Genomic DNA, 14442 nt, shown 5'->3' on the forward strand with positions numbered 1-14442 from the left:
CGGTGAGCATTGGGAAGTATTCTTCTTCGTCAGCTCCCTTATCGTGCGGTGTGCCTCAGGGGTCCATTTTGGGCCCTCTTCCCTTTTCGCTATACATGCTCCCCCTGGGTGCTATTTTTCAGAAATACAAGATTTCTTACCATTGCTACACTGATGACACACAATTTTATCTACCGGTCAAAACTGACAATGGTTGTCCTTTTGAAGTGCTTTGTGACTGTTTTGAGGATATTAAATGTTGGATGGCAAATAATTGTTTGCAATTAAATGAAAGTAAAAGTTAGATTTTGATTTTAGGCCCCCCAGGCCTCCATCTTTTTTCTCGTTCAGTCACAAGTGAGAAATCTTGGGGTTATTTTTGATTCGTCATTAATTTTTGATAAACAAATTAATGCAGTGGTAAAGGGAAGTTTCGTTCATCTAAAATCTGTCGCTACATTAAAACAGTTTCTTTCTCCAAAAGATCTGGAGACTGTAATCCATGCTCTTATAACATCACGTTTGGATTACTGTAATTCTAGAAGTCACAAACAACTTGGAACAACTGCCTCAAACTGCTATTTCTCGTTTTCAAATTGTTCAAAATGTGGTAACTAGACTTCTTACTGGTACAAAAAAGAGGGATCATATTTCTCCCGTTTTAGTAACTTTACATTGGCTTCCTGTTAATTATAGAATTGATTAAAAAAAAATTGCTGTCTGTGTGTACAAGGCTTTATCTGGTGTCGCACCGAAGTACATCAGTGACCTTTTGAATCCTTACTCTCCCCCAAAGAGTACTTAGATCATGTAATCAACTTCTCTCTTATCTGTCCCTCGTTGTTGCTGTAAAACTAAGGGTGGTTGGGCCTTCTCTGCTGCAGCTCCCAAACTTTGGAACAGCCTGCCCTTTCACATGAGGTCTGCTCCTTTACTAGCTAGTTTTAAATCTGTTCTTAAATCTTATCTGTATTCTCTATCTTTTGATAATTCTTAGCTTAAGTGTTTTGTGTTTTAGTTACACAGACTGTATTCTGTTTATTGTGCTGCATATTTTGTATGCCGCATGCTGTTTATTAATGTTGTCACTTGCGTATTTGCTACTGTTTTTTTTTTCTTTGATATGTTTTATATTTTACTGTACAGCACTTTGGTGCAACTCTGTTGCTTTCAAATGTGCTCTAGAAATAAATCTTGACTTGACTAGGACAAAAGGTAGAAGGCAAAAAGGTGAATAAAAATTGTGAAAACTTTAAAAAATGGTTATCAGTTAAAAGAATTAAGATACACTTATACATTTATTTCATTTATACTGTACATGCATGTATTAAAATAAAATTTTGATTAAAAGAAGTCCATGGATTCATGTTTTATCCTCTTATTATTAATTCTGGCTGACTGTGCCTAAGCCTAGCCCACACAATTATGAATTATTGAAGAGTAATCTCTTTTTCTGTGTCTCACAGAGTATGACCTCATCATTTCTCAAGGAACTTTGTACCTGTACAGTGATAAACTACAGTCACCCTCATTATCCTTTAGCACAGTTTCTTAGAAGAGGACAGAACGTAACATGCCTGTGTTGTCATTTATAGATTGATAAAGTTAGAAGCAGGGTCTGGTCTTAGTCTGTTTGAAGCAGTTTTATTTTTTATTGTATTTTTTTTTTTTATTATTAAAAAGTCATGTCTTTGTTGAAATATCTGTAAATAAGGCATGTTCCACAGTTCACAAGTTCTGTCACACTTTATTTGTTGATTCCCTGTTTTTGTAAAGAATTTTTCACCAAGAGTCACTTAAAGGAATGTTTTCTCTTCTCTGGTTGGCCATGTATGGCCAGGCACACACAACTAATGGCTTATAATGGCTCACCATAGAGAAAAACTGTGGGGTGGGGAGAAAAAGAAGAGATAGAAAGGAGGAGTGTTAGGAGGCAGCAATGTTTTTTCCTTTTTTATTCTCCGGTCTTTAACCCCATGCTGAGAAATATCACCTTATAGCCACAAAAGGCTGACTGCCTATTCAAACTCTCTTTAGTGAAGTCAGCCAAAAGTGAGCCTGGCCTCTGTACATGGTCTACACGTTACCACAGCAACCCTTGTCACCAGGAAGTCCTCTACTAGTGGAGAGAGAAAGAGAGAGAGAGAGCATGTGTGTGTCAGTATGTGAGACAGACTTAACAGAGGTTAAGTAGACAGCAAAAGCAAGTGTGTGAGAGAGAAAGAGAACGTGAGGAAGAGAGAATTACAAAAGGAAACTAGCAGGTCGGACTTGAAGGGCTATTTTCTACAAAGCAGAACAACCGGTGGTTTGGGAATTGTTTGTGTCGTCCTGAGAAATCAGTGCATGGCAGTCCTGTCACATACAGTACTTTGACAACCACGCAACCCGGTGAGTTAATTTTCTATCTAAAAGTCATCAGCCTGTTAGCATGAGTTTACTAACACCATAACATGCTGTAAAATGGTCTTGTAGACCTGAATTTATTTATTCTTTTTGCCTCAGGCTTTGATGGGGTTGTTTTTAAAGTGGTAGCCCCACCGCACAACCTCTGAAGTTAATTTTTAGCTCTCTTTAAAGGATTTAGAGTCTTTGGTGGAATTTGTCAGTTTTTTAAGGCATGGATGGAAGGAGAAACCAAAAATGTATTTTATGGTATACTGCTTTTGCTGGAATATTTATCTTTATGTGTTATTAATAATTTGGTTTCAAGTGTTTTGTGATGTACAGAATATTACAGAATTGTCATAGCTTGTTATTTTTTTTATTTTTTATTTTTTTTAAATGATTTATCTACTATTTTAATTTGACATCAGTGACACAGATATAGATTTTTATAATTTTTTTCTTCATATACAAGATTCACAGGACAAAGACAAATGAAATATTCTGTACATTAATTCAGTCTCAGGCAGGGGCAGAAATTAATCAGGACTGAATGTGTCAAAAATGCCCCAGATACTTAAAATTTGATTGCCAAAATGCACCGTAATTCCTATATTAAAAAAAAAAAAACAATCTGTTTTCTGATTTTTGATATATGTCATAGTTTCCTGTCTAGTTTTGAGTCGAATGCCTCTGCAGATGCACATAGTGGACCGTAGCTATCAGATATCGGTGTTACAAAAGATATGCCATCATAAAATTGTAAAAAAAAAAAAAAAAAGAAAAATTAAAAATCCAATTGTAGTCTGAGGTGACAGCATATTATGATTTGATGTTATTTTGGATACACATTTTCTTTTTTAAATCATAAAAAAATCTATTAAAAATGATTGTTAATTTGTCTAATAAATCAGTAACTATATCTGAGCAAATATTGTGCAAAAAATTGAACCCTAACCAAAATCTTAAAGGGATAGTTCACACAAAAATGAAAGTTCTCTCATCATTTACGCACCCTCATGCCATCCCAGATGTGTATGACTTTCTTTCTTCTGCAGAACACAAACAAAGAATATCTCAGCTCTGTAGGTCCATACAATGCAAGTGAATGGTGACTGGACCTTGGAAGCTCCAAAATAGAAGTAATCCATAAGACTCCAGTAGTTTAATCCATGTCTTCTGAAGCAAAATAATAAGTGTGAGTGTGAAACAGATCAATATATAATAAATAAATAAATACATTTTTTTTTTTTTTATAAATCTCCACTTTCACTCTTACATTCTGAAAATGAGTCGTATGGATTAATTTTATGTACCTTTCTGTGATTTTCGGAGCTTCAAAGGTCTGGTCACCATTCACTTGCTTTGTATGGACCAACCGAGCTGAAATATTCCTCTAAAAATCTTCATTTCAGCAGAAGAAAGAACATCACATCTGGAATGGCATGAGGGTGAGAAAATAATGAGAGAATTGTAATGTTTGGGTGAACAATCCCTTTAAAATCCGTTTTTGTGACTAGAGGGCAATCTGCTTTTCCTCAGCCCCACATATTCCCAGAGCAGGAGTAAATGCATGTTTCCACAGTATGCTCCTCGTTTCCTTGCATTAGTCAAGGACTGAGAGCTTAATCTCATTGAATATGCCCTGCATTTCTGTAGGGTGTTCCTCACTGTTGTTAGACAAATGAGAATGGACATCAGTGGCAAGTCCATAAGTGTGTGTTCCAGTGACAAAAGCATTAAGGGAGTCAATGTGTCTGAGAGTTTATGACAGACCAAAGGGTTTCCATTCTAACTTCTGAACCTGTCAGGTCCATCAGAAAGATTTCAGATGTACAAACTGATCTCTCTGAGAATATCCTGATAGTGTGTGCATGAGGACTTTAAGTGTTTCATAATGGAATGCCCTCATATAATGGTGCACTTCTCAGCAAGAGTGGAGTCCACCTATAAAAAAGCTTACGTTTTGAATTTTTCTATTTTAACACAGTTGTTTTTTTTGTTACCAATTATATTATCTGTGATTTAAGCAAAAAATTGATTACAAAAATTAACATAGATGAGAATTTATTAGTATTTGTTTTGTCTCTCTTCTGCTTTAATGACACTCAAGTTTGTGTTAAACCTGATGATCCATGTTATCCCAGCATGATTTGACAGACTGATCTCACAGTGAAATCGGAAACAGTAGGTTGACTTTTCTTTACCTGAAATTGGTCTGCACTTACCGAAATTCTAAACATTGTCCCAGTGGCTAAAGCGGTAAGTGTTGTTGAGCATATGGGCACGTGTGAGCTCCATTCTCCAGGTGAAATGTCCACAGAGGGGCGCCAAAAGAGAGTTGTGAAGTGAGTTGTTTTTTGAGGTGTACAAGCTGTATTACAGTGAAGAAGAATGCATATTTTATGCATAAGTGTACCCCTCAACCTAAACCCCAAACCTAACCATCAGTGGAGTAAAAATGTTATGTTAGGGTGAAAAATGCAACCTTCGAATCACACTTGTCACTGATTATGTAAATGCAGTTAATTCCTGGTTTCTATGTGGGATCTAAACCCAGGTTTCCCATGCAGCTGATGCAACACGCTTCTGGTCATGCTACAGGGGAAGGTAAATATCCTGAAGCTGATGCAAAAATGTCTGATAGGAGATGGTGCTTGTCAGTGAGTCAGCACGATGTGGCTGATCCTAGGGTACCGTATCTCTCAGAAACAACATTCCGACATCTCACGTGATCATGTTGGATTTGGGAATTTCCAAAAGAACATCTTGTGTGCTTCAATGAAATATAAGAAATTTGACCTATTGTGCAAGCAGTTGTGACATTGTAAATGCCAAATATTTGCTTATTAGATTAGTGACCAAGAAATGGTGCAGCATCATAAATACTGTACTGTATATTACTGTATGAAAGGCTTCAGATTTAGAATACCAGATTTTCAATGTGGACTTCTGAAGCCGACTGAACATATTGACCTGTTTCAGTGATGTCACTTTTTCCCCGCTGCCGCCATAATTGTGACCATCAGTGGGAGAAAACAATAGCGGTGAATGGAAAAACACCCGTAAAACGATCTCAAGAAAAACATCAAAAAGTGCTTTTTTCCATGCAAAGTTCCAGGAATGGTGTATACAAGTCTGAGGTCAGCATAAATATTGCCAAATTTGACTTACGCATACATATAAATATATTTTATCCACGATTCATCTCCGTACGCCGTGCACACGCCTACCGGTACATCACCATAAACATCTCTCATTCAGAAGTTACACATGTTTGTGTTGTTTTCTGCTCTGATTTGGTAAAAATATTACAAAACGTCTGTGATGATCCCATCTGTATTAATGTAAGAGAACAAACACAAAGCAACCAAGGCATAATAGTGTATATGATTAATATGTTTACATTGTAGTCTGGTGGTGTGAATAATGTCTGTGCTTCATGAATTTATGATGTGTTGTTTATTGACTGACAGTAGTATATACATATTAAATATGTACTGTATATACATTATAGTGCTTTTTATTTACTCCAATGTGTTACAGTTATGTCATACCTTTTATACAGTCTGGGTGTTATGAATAGCATCGTCCTATGTGCATTTCCAGTTTAATTGTATCCGACTCGATTATGTTATATATATATAGTAGACATGTATAGATAACTGACATGGCTGAATAAATGAGCAAAGTCCGTGCTCTCCCCCTTCATCGCTGATAGACTTTGGCAAAATGAAGGCGTGTCACTTAAAAGATAAAACTTTATTGAAAGAAAAATTATATTTTGGCTCTGGTAATTAAACAGCAGTATCACCTTTTCAAGATTTATAAATAGAAATATAATTTTTTGCCAGCTTTTGCCACAGCCGACAGAGCAGCACATTGAAGGTATATGGAATTTTGGTCACAAACATGGTGGCGTGGTCATACAGTGACGTAACATGAAACAGGTCAATACAGTAGGTATCAAAAAAGTGTCTTCAGATTTTTTATGGATATATCTTGCTGATTAGAATCTTCTTAAACAGGTCCAAACACCAGAAACACTGAGGAGGAGCCCATTTAGGCTTTTCACTATCAAACTCTTTGTGGGGTCAATCCCCCTTGAGCAGAGCAATGGAGGACCATACATGGTGATTAGATGTGCCTGTCTCTGATTAATGTGTGTATCATGTAATAACCGGAGATTGTAAACAGACACACGGCAGAGCCTTGTATGGTGTCTGCTTGCATTCATCCAGAGATCAAGAGCAACAGGACCGCAAAGGAAAGGGAAGGAGAGAGCAAGAGCTAAGAGAAGCTAGGAATGAGAAAGTAATAACTTATATGACTTATTGGAAGTTTGCTTTTTCACACACAGGTTGGTACTCCTATATCATTATGAGGATTTTACATTGGCATAATGGTTTTTATACTGACCTCATGATATTTCCTATCTCCTAACCCTAAACCTAAACCTCACAGAAACCTTTTTGGATTTTTGCATTTTTATTATAACATCATTTAGTATGTTTATTAAGCAGATAGATTGACCACAATATTTGGGGTGTCCACACAATGTACTGTAGGTGATTCCTCAAAATTTTTCGGTTTTACTACATTGTGAGGCCGTTTTTGTCACTATAATGTAGGTCAAACCAGTACACACATACACACACACACACACACACACACACACACAAACACACACACACACACATGTTGGTGTAGCTGTCATTATGAGGACCCTCTATGGACATAATGATATACTGTACAAACTATAGATTCTATCCCCTAACCCTACCCCTAAACCTAATCCTCACAGAGACCTTTTTGCATTTTTACATTCTCAATAAAACAGCGTTTAGTATGATTTTTAAGTGATTTAAATTATGGGGACACTAGTAATGTCCTCATAAACCACATTTATAACATAATAACCTTGTATTTACCAGTTTATAACCTAAAAAAAAGTCCTCGTAAACCACTTAAGCCTGCCCACACACACACACTCACACACACACACACACACACACACACACACAGAGAGAGAGAGAGAGACAGCTCTCAACATCTTAAATAAACTATAACAGGATGGAAATAGATAAGCTCTCCTGCCCATTTACTGTACCTTCATTTGTTAAACAAAGTGGCAAAATATTTATGTGACTCATCCAGATGCTATCAGAGATTGGAAAGATTGAAAATATGCTTTTACATATTTGACATTGTTTTACAACATATTTATTAATTACTTGCAATGTCACAAATTAATTTGAATGTTTCATTATAGGCTCACACACACACGCACACACACACACACACACACACACTAGGGTTGTCACGATACCAGAATTTTGAACTTCGATACGATAAAAGTTATTTTTCATGATACTCGATACCACGAGAAAAAATACACATGAACACGCATAATAAGAGAACATTCCTTTAGTAAACAATCTTGACTGTAGGTCAAAAGGTGCAGGTGCAAGTAATTTGCATATTATCACTTAAGACAAATTAGCAAATGTCCATAGTTCAATAACCATTTAACTTAATTTCTATTCAACAAACTTAGAGGAAGAAAAAAAAAAAGAGTGCCTTGGCATCTAATGTGATCAATTGTTAACACATGCTTAACACATGTTTTGCTGATTTATTTAAGCTTTTTTGCAATTGCTAGGTTCCTTGAGAGAACCACAAGCATATTGATGTTGTCTTGGGTCAGTCTTGATCGTCTTGGACTGCAAATTAATCCAGAGGTACTGAAAACGCACTCAGATGCTTGAAGCTGAAATGCACAAATACTTTCTGGCAAACTGCGAGAGCAGAGGTAGACTTTTTTCATTTGTTCTCCACCAAACAAGTGGATCCTCTTCAGCACAGAGTTCTAGCATTTTGCTATATATCAAAAACTCACTTGCCAGTTTTTCTTGTGGGGAAGGCTGTGCAGTTATGGATGGGTTCTCTCCTGCCCCCTGTGTTTGTTCACCTTTCTTTTCATATTTTATGCTTGATAGCAGGCTTTTCAAATCAGTTTTCTTTTCTTGCTTTCTTGCCCTGTATTTTCCGCTGGCTGTGTTGATTGCTGAAGCATGTGCTCCTCCTAGGCAATATCTATTTGCCCCAGAAGCCTATGCTTGACCTTTGCTTCCTTGTTCAGAAAACTGTCCTTAAACCTTGGATCAAGGAAGGTAGCAGTGTTTAGAACGATCTGTAAAATTCTGTCTGCATACCGCTGCTTCAGATCACTCCCTATTTTCTCCTTTATTTCATGTGCAAGGGTGCTGTCAGTCTCAACATGTGTAACACATGAAAATATCTTCCATGTCAGAGGAAGGTGTGTGTTTTTCTCCACTTAGTGCATCAGTGAATGCAATCAGTGGGGCAAGCGCATCTCTGACCGTCTCAAGAATGGTGATGTCCGAATCCTTGGGCATGAGGTGCCATTTCTTTCGGTCTTCTGCAAGCACAGAGCAAACGGCTTGTTGCTGCTCCAGGAATCGCTCCACCATTTCATAAGAAGAATTCCACCGTGTGGGCTCATCATGAATAAGTTTATGCACAGGTAAATTTAGATCTGTCTGCTTTTTTATCAGTTGAGTTAACAACTTGGGTGATCTAGTGAATGAAGATAATGTCTTACGAAGCCTAGATAAAGCTGCAGAGACTCGATCAATACCTAGTGCTTTGTTAACTGCCAGGTGTAGATTATGTCCAAAACATGGGATCCACGAGTAGTCCTCAAATGCTTTGCGATTGTTTGAGGCATTGTCAGTTGTTATGCCAGCCATTTTGTTCATATCCAAACTCCATGCATCTTCAATGAGCTCCTCCAGTGCCTCTCTCAAACTCTCGGCAGTATGATCAGTGTTTAGCCCAGCACAGCTTAAGCACCAGGCTTGCATGTCCCATGACTCTGTGATGAACTGAAGAATTACAGCCATAAATGTGTCTGCTGCTCTGCTGGTCCATAGATCTGTTGTGCATGTATAAAATGGTTTTCCTGCAATTTGCTGACTCAGTACATGTCTTGTCTCTGTATACAATTTAGGGATTTCGGTGTACGAGACAATTTCGACTTGGAAGCTCATATTTACAGTTAAACTGCTCAAGCAGTTGCCTGAAACCATGCTTTTGAACTGTATATACAGGGACCTGATCCATACAGATGAACTCTGCCACTGCCCTGTTCAATCTCTTTGCCTCATTTAAAGTGCTTTCATATTTTCTTTGCTGCTCAAAAACTGCTGCTATGGTAGGCTGCATCAATGTAGGGGTCAACCTCTCAGCTGGTTGCTGATGCTATGAGAGAACAAATCCATACTGTGGATTTATGGTGGAAAATGAAAACAAAAGAAATACTATAAATCGCTCCAATACTAGAGAACAACATTGTAATGTACACATTAGTGCTAAGTTAGCTAGCTCGTTCTCTTAATTTCACATTAATCCATATGTTGTATTGAGGACATGTACTTATAACTTATACGTAAGACATTCATTCAATAACCTACACTGTCGCTAACCTGTCGGAATTCTTTGAAGAGGTCTGGGGGCCTGTTGGACAAATGCTTCGCTAAATTTGAGGTGTTGCCTCCTTTGCTTTGTACTGTCTTAAAGCACCGTTTGCAAATGGGCTTGGTTGTATCTTTGGCTTTGCCCTGCTCATTCGCTTCATAAGCTAAATATTTCCACACCGCACTCCTGCTGTTCTCTTTTTCTAACAGCACGGGACTCTGAGCTCGTGTGCCTTCCATCGTAACTACTGCTGTCTGAATCCCGGCTATCTCGTTGTTTCCAACTAGAGTGTATGGTGTCCCTGCAGGGATTTTTTTTGGATGCAAAAACACACAGTTTTCATTATAGAGTACAGAGTGCTCAGATACTTGCAATTGTTTCGGTACTACCGAATGCTAACTTAATTAAGCTCAGAACCGTTTTTGAAATTTGGTATCACGGTAGTATCAAAGTATCGGTATTTTTGACAACCCTAACACACACACACACACACACACACACACACACACACACACACACACAAATAACAGTCTACATTATACAGTGGTGTTATATCTATAGTAATGCAAGTATACAGTATGAGTTGATATATTATCAAGCATGTAAATATTTGAGGTTAAATGTGAAGTACAGAAAAATTAGTCATCTTGAAATAGGATCATAAATCAGCTGATTTTATATATCTGCTGATGTATTTACATAAACTACGCATAATGGAATGGTCCATCTTTTCCAGTAAAACAAACAAACCAGCACACATTCAGGACATTTTCCAAATACCGTTCTTAAAATCAATAGAGATGCAGGGTAAAGTTAATCTAATCACTCATTAGGGATTAGTGTTAAAGTACTCTTACTGGTCAGTTGGGATTCACCAGTATGGTCAAAAATGTACTTACAAAATCTCTACAAATGCTTTCCAATTACTTAAATTGAGAGTTGGTTAATGGTTGAATGCACCCTTTTAAGGCCTCACTCTCAACAAGGACTCTTAAGCAGTCAAAAATATCTGCAAACTCAACGGGACCCCCTCACTTTGGTATCTTTCCCTTTAGAACAATAGACAGTGGTCACTTCAGGGCCATGGTGGCCATCAATTTGTCCAGTAAATATAATACTTCACATTCTCTTTAGCAGTTTTAGAAGCTCTATCAGTTGGCTGGTTGGCTGACAGATGGACACATGACTAATTGGTGGCTTCTGTCTTGCTATCGCTGTCAAGGATGTTGAGTTTGACAATAATGTAGTGTATAATTTCTGAACCACTAGTGTCACCAACCGGAATTATGAAAATAATGATTGTTCTGTACATCAACTTACAAATGCTTTGTTTGTATTTGTCTCTGCAAATTAATAATAAAAAGTATTTTAACATTGAAAAAAATATACACTTCACCTTTAAAGTAGGGCTGTCAATCCATTAAAATTTTTTATTGAATTAATTACATGATATGTAGAATTAATCACAATTAATCGCATATATAAATATTTACAGCTCAAAGCTATCCATTTTGATATTGAATGCGTCAATCAGTCCGAGATTTATTATAAGAACTTTTTCAAGGACACATCAGTGTACACCTGCATCAGACGGACGCTTTTGGGCCATCTTACTTTGGTTGCGTCACATCACAAACATACCGTTTTTAGGTTGCTGTGTCAGGTTAAAAACACGTCTTTAGTACCCTGCATTCGGATTTGCGCTCCATTAAGCTGTGTTTGAATGCAAGAACACGTCCGTCCTAATCTTGTGCTATCTGCTGTTGGTGAGTGTGGTTTGTTCTCTGTATAAGCTGAGCATTGCCTATACAGCTGGAGTTCCGCTTACTGCCACCTGGAGAAAACATGTGGCACTTCAAACTTGAATTGCTGCAATGGTAGGTATATTCCTTATTACGGTCCGGGGACATGATTAATTGCATACTTATTTTTAACGCGTTATTTTTTTATATAATTAATTGCACTGAATTAACATGTTAAATCAACAGCCCTACTTTAAATAATTCTCATTGTCAGTAGATACAGTATGTAAAAGCAAGTAGGCCTTGGTGGAAATTTACTGTTAAAGAATTAGGGATTGTAATTATCTTATCAAATATAATTATATGTACATGTGCATGTGTATGGTTCCATAAAACAAACTCAGGTCACAGCTGTCACAAGTGTTTGTGTGCTGGAAGTCATTATCTTTGAGAATTATGTGTCTACTACACACAATATATTCAGTTCATACTTTTCCAAAATCTCATAATGTCAGGATAACAGATAAGCTGGTGTTTTTAAACACTTGCACTTTGAGTTAATGATGGCCAAAAAGCACTTATAAAAACGTATTATACCAGACATAAAGCATGTGATTTAGGATTATGTAAGAGTTGTTCACACTTGTTTAAATTGTAGTGCACTCCCAACATACTGAAGTCAGTGGATCTCTGAGTAAGGTGGAGTTGTATCAGAAATGTTCCATAGGGCACTCCCTCATACTGGGGGCTTGAACTACATACTCCTAGGACATAGGTGACATTGCGCCTAAATTTTCTTGTGGAAATTATTGTTTAACTTCAGTGTTTCTTATGGAAATGTGTCTGCATGTAGATTGATGTTAGTGCTATATAGGTCTATCACTAATTCCTGCCATGATGTTGTATTTTTTGATGTGCACCATGTTGTGCTCTGGATTGATTGGCAGACAAGAAAGTAAACTGATACTGCATCAGGTCTTAGGTCATAATGTTTGTGGTCAGTAGCCCAGCAAACATCTTGAGACTGTTTATAAGTACTGGCTTAAACATAAATGGCTTTGCAGGAAATCAATATAATACTGTAACACACAGCTAATCCAAGCAGTGTTTCAATAATCTGCCCATTGATGTAAAAGCTAATTAGAATGCAATTATACAATAAAGTTTGTGATTATTAGAACAATCTGACCATAGCATTCCATCATTGCAACTCACACAGGCATGCATGCATAAATACAGATGCTTCATGACATGTGGAAGTGATTGAACCACAGTAATTAACTTATCGTACTGACCCCTACAGTCTAGCGGATATTTATTAGGCAAATTTGTCTTAATCCAACCTATTACTCATTACAGATGGTATGCATGCATGAGAAAAAGACCTCAATACTTAATAATGTTGGTGCTGGAACTCTTAAGAGCCCCATAAAAAGCAGAACCCTGGTTAAATGTTAATGATTTTTTATTTACGTGCAACAGGCTTCCCGCATGTCTGATCTTATAAAACAAGATGAAACAGATAAGAACTGAATTGAACATGAGGTATTTAATAGCTTAATCTTGGCCCATACTAGCTTCAGACGTGGACTGTTTATGGACTGTCTGATGCCAGACTGATCTCATTGTGAATTCGACGACAGTCTGCTAAAATTTCTTCAGCTGAAATCGGTCTGTGCTTACTGAAATGAATGTCCACAAAAGGGAGTTGTTTTCAGTTTTAAATGACGTTTTATTAACTATACCCCCTTACATAAACCCCAACCCTAAACCTAAATGTCGGTGGAGTAAAATTTTTATTTTATAGGGAAAATACAATGTCAGAATCACACTCACCATTGATTATGTGAACATGATTACTTCCTGTTTCCAACTGGACCACTGGACCAGAACTCGCATCTTGGGTTTAATCTTGAGACTGGTTACAATGCTTCAAGGTGCTATAATGAACAACCAACTTCATTAGTGTTGTCTATACAACCCTTCATAAAGACTCCTGTGCAGTTATTTGAGTTAAACCGGTCTATTATTGTGGTATCATCACTTTCAGATTTTCCTGCCCTTAAACATTACATTTAAAAAAACTTGAGGGCCTTGTGTTGATCAGACTATCTAAGTCTAAGACTGTTTAACTTCCTGTCAAAATGGGTGGTTCTTAGCCAGAATACGAAGCTCCAAAGCAGACCAAACTTAATGCTGATAGTCAAGTATTTTTGTAAAATTATTTGACCAGCATACAGTGCAAGTGACTAGCATATGTGGAGCATTGTGGAGCTTCAAAGATGCTCTGAGATATTGCAGGACAGGCAAGTGGCCACAGACTTTTGGGAAGTGTTTTTGATGTCATTGCTAAGCCCTGCAAAGTGACATTCTTCATCCCACTCTCCCACATCATCACAGCCAATACTTCCAATTACATGCTGGTCCCTTTGAGTAAATACATTCCTGAACATTCAGATGTTGTATACAAGAATACAAATATATAGTGCTAGCTAAAGTAGCACTGATGAATTTAACCATTTGCTTGAATTAACAAACTTAATATTGGAGATATACACCCAGAGGTCTTGAAAAAGTGTGATGTGAATATTTTTATATTTTGGTCAGCTAAACAATGAAAAAATCACTAAAGGAATCGTTGTGGAATTGGAACCAGAATCATTAAATTCCTTATGACTCCCATTCCTACAGATGAGGCCTAGATAACTTCCAACATACTGCACATTTTAGACATACAACTTCCACCACAGTATGTACCAGACCAAAATAAAGGGCAAATCAAGCCAGCTGTCAGTGGAATGTAGCATTTATGCATTGCAGATGCTTGCTTGAAATT

General features: G+C 37.2%; 1 protein-coding gene across 5 annotated transcripts in view; it reads left to right on the forward strand.

Moving 5' to 3' along the window:
- Positions 1-14442, forward strand: part of LOC127415452 (vinexin-like) — a 73610-nt gene that overhangs the window by 11957 nt on the left and 47211 nt on the right. The window contains exon 1 of one of the 5 annotated variants that reach the window (XM_051654201.1): positions 1985-2370. The exons of 1 other annotated variant lie outside the window; for it this stretch is intronic. The gene's annotated coding sequence lies outside the window, so the exon portion shown is untranslated. Of the gene's footprint in view, positions 1-1984; positions 2371-8691; positions 8912-14442 lie in introns of those variants that run through there. 3 more of the 5 variants (XM_051654198.1, XM_051654202.1, XM_051654199.1) reach the window with 3 other exon arrangements.

This window comes from Myxocyprinus asiaticus, chromosome 24, assembly GCF_019703515.2.
Source record: "Myxocyprinus asiaticus isolate MX2 ecotype Aquarium Trade chromosome 24, UBuf_Myxa_2, whole genome shotgun sequence".
NCBI lineage: Eukaryota > Metazoa > Chordata > Actinopteri > Cypriniformes > Catostomidae > Myxocyprinus > Myxocyprinus asiaticus.